The sequence below is a fragment of the Engraulis encrasicolus genome, chromosome 3 (assembly GCF_034702125.1).
Source record: "Engraulis encrasicolus isolate BLACKSEA-1 chromosome 3, IST_EnEncr_1.0, whole genome shotgun sequence".
Lineage (NCBI taxonomy): Eukaryota > Metazoa > Chordata > Actinopteri > Clupeiformes > Engraulidae > Engraulis > Engraulis encrasicolus.
In genome coordinates this window covers 54618131-54623130 of record NC_085859.1, presented here as the reverse complement: position 1 = coordinate 54623130, position 5000 = coordinate 54618131, and the positions used below count along the sequence as shown (strand labels likewise).

At 41.4% G+C, this 5000-nt stretch overlaps 1 protein-coding gene and 1 long non-coding RNA gene across 2 annotated transcripts in view; both read right to left on the bottom strand.

Annotated features, from left to right (window-relative positions):
* LOC134446372 (fibrinogen C domain-containing protein 1-A-like) overlaps positions 1-5000 on the bottom strand; it is a 96838-nt gene that overhangs the window by 91231 nt on the left and 607 nt on the right. The gene's annotated exons all lie outside the window — the stretch shown is intronic.
* On the bottom strand, positions 467-1336 carry LOC134445533 (uncharacterized). Its single transcript, XR_010034286.1, has 3 exons — positions 1065-1336; positions 873-973; positions 467-571 (listed from the first exon to the last, which is right to left on the bottom strand). It is a non-coding gene; the product is annotated as an uncharacterized LOC134445533 (long non-coding RNA).

Here is a 5000-nt window from a genome sequence, read left to right as displayed (position 1 = left end):
CATGAATTCTGGAAATAAACAACTAAAAATCTCACACAGTGTCCCTTTAAGGTTGTGTGTGTTTATCTGTGTGTGGTGTAGAGTGGGGTGTGCATGAGCATGTTTTGTACGTGTGTGTGTGTGTGTGTATGTGCATGTGTGTATGAGCATGTGTGTGTGTGTGTGTGTGTGTGTGTGTGTGTGTGTGTGTGTGTGTGTGTGTGTGTGTGTGTGTGTGTGTGTGCGTGCGTGCACGCATGGGCTGTTATGCATGACATAAAAAGATCTTACTTCCTACATCCTGATGTTTGAGGACTCCTCGGATAAGTAGTGTCACAGACCCAGCAGAGCAGAAGTAATCTTCTTTCATTTGTGTCCTACAGCAGAAAAAGAATGAATAGCTATGAGTAATTGGGATTTTACTGTGAAATATATAGTACAACTGGTACCCATGTTTACAATTCTTGGATCATACACTCACATTTCAGTGCCGCGTTCTTCCCTCGATGCAGACACAGCTCCATACACATTAAGCGGTTTTGGTGCCAGGTCATCACGTCCATCGAGGAACGGACTACCGGAATGACTGTGCCTGCCGGTGCCCAAAGAGGAAGACAAAAAGACAGACAACAAGTTTGAGAGTTTGGCAGACAGATAGACAGAACATACAGTAAACCGTAGCAAAATTGTCTGAAGTGACACCAGACAGTAGGCATTCCATACACATTCACAGCATCAAAGAACAATATCAGGCCAGCTCTCATTGTTTGTGTGTGTGTGTGTGTGTGTGTGTGTGTGTGTGTGTGTGTGTGTGTGTGTGTGTGTGTGTGTGCGTGCGCGCGCGTGTGCGAGCGCATTCACGCCTGCTGTTGTGCATGACATTAAAAACTTACTTCATACATGCCGATGATATCCAAGGGCTTCTTGAATAAGTAGTGTGGCCGACGCCGACCCAGCTGAGCAGCATTCTTCTCCTCTTACTTGTGTCCTACAGCTGAAAAATAAGCAGTTGTTGTGATTTTATTGTTCAAGTAATAAGCCTACAATACAGTTGATACACATTTATCCTGAACTCACTGACTTACATCTCTCAGACAATCCAAATCGGTTTTCATCGGTTTACTTCTTCAGTGACTTAGTTCCAGTTTCCTACACACCCAGCTGTCTTGGTAACAGGTCAGAGGAGAGAAGTCCACCTTATCCAGAGCAGAAGAGATAAAAAAAGACAAAACGTTTCAGAGCTTTGCAGACACACCTTCAAACAGACAACAGACAACCTTAAATAAATGTATGAAAGGCTTTTGTCTCACTACTACACACAACTTTACATTTTTCATTTACATAAACAAAAATATAAACCAACCAGTCTCTTCGTAAATACTGCACAGAGTACAATATCACACACTCACACTAGAACTAAGTTACACACGCACGATTTCATGCAAAGCTTGTTGAAGTAGCTGTTGCCTATAGCCACAAATTTCTTTAAACCAGGAAACTTCCCTGTAGCGTCAACAAAGCAACACATCCCTGCTCGTGAATGAAAGAAATTGGATAACTATTCCCTCCGCATTTAAGTAATTTTGGAACACAACGACTGGTGAATGTAAACACGTTTTCCACGCGTAGCCTTCATCCGCATTTATCAAACAGCTACGTAGTAGAGCTACGACTCTAACCAAGCAAGCAAAGCACATACGAGATAAGAAACGCCAGTTGACACACAAACAATAAACAATTGTCGCGACAACATTTTCTTGCACAGGCAAGCTGCCCAAAGACACGATGCGACTTACCACACCTAACATACCGGTAATATTTAATGTGCGAGCCATCCCTCTCTCTGCCTTTATCAGAGTTCGGACTTGTGAAAGGTGCAAGTCGCAGTGAGCTCGGCCTCGGAAGAACATCGAAGGAGTCAGGAGAAGTCACACAACACAAGCACTTGCTCTCATAAAACTAGTTCTAGTTGACACAGAAAAAGAAGAAAGCCCGTCGACTCAATTACAGTATGTAGAACTAACATGACACTTGTGGAAACCGAAGACAGTCTTCAGATGCCAGCTTGCGGCCCCCAAACGAAAATGCTGTCGTTATGAACTGAATTCTAGGTTGAGTGGAGCCAGGTAGCGGCTAGATATAGTTAGCTAATTTCTCAGATTTGTGTCAGTTGCGTCCTGCATTAGGCTAGTAGTATCACAGCCCGTATAGAAAGTATATCGCCTCACTGTGTACTGAACCTCAATTTATCGTCGAGTAGACACACTTATATATAGCCCTCTACCTAAAAAGAATCTGCCCAACCACTGACAGCCAACCATCCGTTATAAGCTATGCGAAATAGCAACCAAATGAATCCCAGAAGGGCTAACATTAATAGTTATGACTTACCGTAGTGTCTTGGTTATTAGCTAACTAACCACCGTTGACAGAACCTGGACGAAGGCTGGACGAACATACTACTTTCCAATGAAATGTAGCAAATATATTCCCAAATCCACCACAGGATAGCAAACCGCTGCAGTTATGACAAAGTGCTTATTCATTTGCTCCCCTTAAAAGATTAGTTACCGTTTCCTCCTATTAGGCCTACTCGAAATGGGTATAGCTTTCTATGAAATGTGCCTTAATATACTCGCCACAAACAGGAACTCACGGCTGACGCATATTTACACCGCGAGAAGCAATATGGCAAAATGGTAATAAAAGACGCACACTTACCGAAACAATGCTTTCATAAGCCATCCGGTGTCCTTTCTTCTGGACGTTGGTAGCCTACTGGTAGCCATTTTGGCAATGGCGACCGGTGAAATTCAAAATTAAATATCGTTGACAAGATAACTTAGATTACAGGGTTGAAATGACCCAGGGCCTGGGTGCTGATGTGGGTTTAGCGAATAACCCAGGTAATGGGTACGGAAAATGACCCAATATGGGTTATATTTAACCCATTTTTCATAGAAAAGCAATTGACCCAGGGGTTTAGTCAAAGCAATAACCCAGCTCTTTTTAGAGTGTATGCATCACTTGGTGGTAACATATCAATTGCCTTTTTGTCTTCTGAAGTCGATCAATACCCAAAGATTAGCATGGTGCTTTATACAGGTGACACACAAACTCAAGCCTGGGAGACTGCATTCTACAGTACTCACGAGAGCATCAAGAGAAGTGTGCAATACTTGCTCTACTCTTATTGTAGGTTTTATTTCCTAACCATGATATGACATAGCAAGTCAGCAAGTATCCTTCATTGCTATAACCATTTGAAACACATCAGAAATAACTGAAGTCATTATTTTTTCTATGGAAAGCCTGTGAATTGATGGGGCAAAGCAAATTCACTGGTGAGCCAAGGCATATCCCATTTCATACCAGCAGCTTAATGTGCTTCACAAAGAAGAATAAAGTAATTGAGATGACCAGAATGAAAATAAAACAATTACAAGTTTAAGTTAATTTTATGCTAATGAGCTATGATGAATGTCTAAGGATGACAGGCCAGAGCCCCACCATGATAAGCCAAATCAAACATTAAATTATAGGCCTACTAATTATTCAATATACAGTACCATGCAAACAACTTGTATTTTATGAAAGCACATCACCGAAAAACTGTTTTTTTTATTGATCTCGGTTGACCTTTTGACGTTAAAATTTGATCTTAGAGGTCAAGTTCCATATGGTAACCAGGTGATTCTGAAACCTTAGTCCATGCTGATAAGTTCTAGCATGGTTGCCAACTTTTGAAAACAATAATTCCATGGATATAAAGATCACCAAAAAAAGACTAACCAGAAAATACATTGTTTTTGACCTTCATATTTGACCTTAAAGGTCAAGTTCCCTCTTGGCAACCAGGTGATTCTGAAACCTTAGTCCATGCTGATAACTTCTAGCATGGTTACTAACTTTTGAAAAAGATTTCCACGAACACAGTCCCCCAAAAAGTCTAACCTTAAAATACAAAATACATAGTGTTTGACCTTTTTAACCTTCAAATTTGACCCTAAAGCTCAAGTTCCGTGTTGGCAACAAGTTCATTCTGAATCCTTAGTCCAAGCTGATGACTTCTGGCATGGTTGCCCACTTTTAACATCTTTTTAAACAAATTTTAACTAAATAACACTGTTATTTGACCATGTTTGACCTTTTGACCTTCATATTTCACCCTAAAGTTCAAGTTCCATGTTGGCAACCAGGTGATTCTGAAACATTAGCCCATGCTGATAACTTCTGGCATGGTTGCCAATTTTTGAAAAAGAATTCCATGAGTACACAGTTCCCAACAAAGACTAGCAAGAAAATACCCTGTTTTTGACCGTTTGGCCTTCAAATTTGACCCTAAAGGTCAGGTTCAGTGTTGGCAACAAGTTGATTCTGAATCCTTAGTCCAAGCTGGTGGCTTCTGGCATGGTTGCCCACTTTTAACAACTTTGTAACAGTTTTTAATTAAATAACACTGTTATTTGACCGTGGTTGACCTTTTGACCTTCATATTTGACCTTAAAGGTCAAGTTCCGTGTTGGCAACCAGGTGATTCTGAAACCTTAGCCCATGCTGATAACTTCTGGCATGGTTGCCAACTTTTAACAAAAAATGCCATCAAAAGTTTATTTAAGCACCTTAGCTGCTGATGGCAGGCTGACTACATAGTGAAAGAGGCTCTCTGTCACTCTCTCTCTCACACACACACACACACACACAGTGAAAGAGGCACACACACGCACAAATAACCCCCCCCACACACACACACACACACATGCACGCGCACACCAGTCTCTGTTGTCAGTGTCACACTGTTCCTGGTGAAAGAGACGGGCTATTAGAGAACCATCTCCATCACCACTATCATCATCATCATCATCATCATCATCACCTGTGCCATCACCATGGTCAGTACCACCATCACCATTGTCATCATAATCTCTCCTCATCATCATTAGCAGCAGCACATCATTTCCATCCGCATTGACTGACATAATAACTGGACATATGGATCAGGCCATTTACAGTGTAAAACA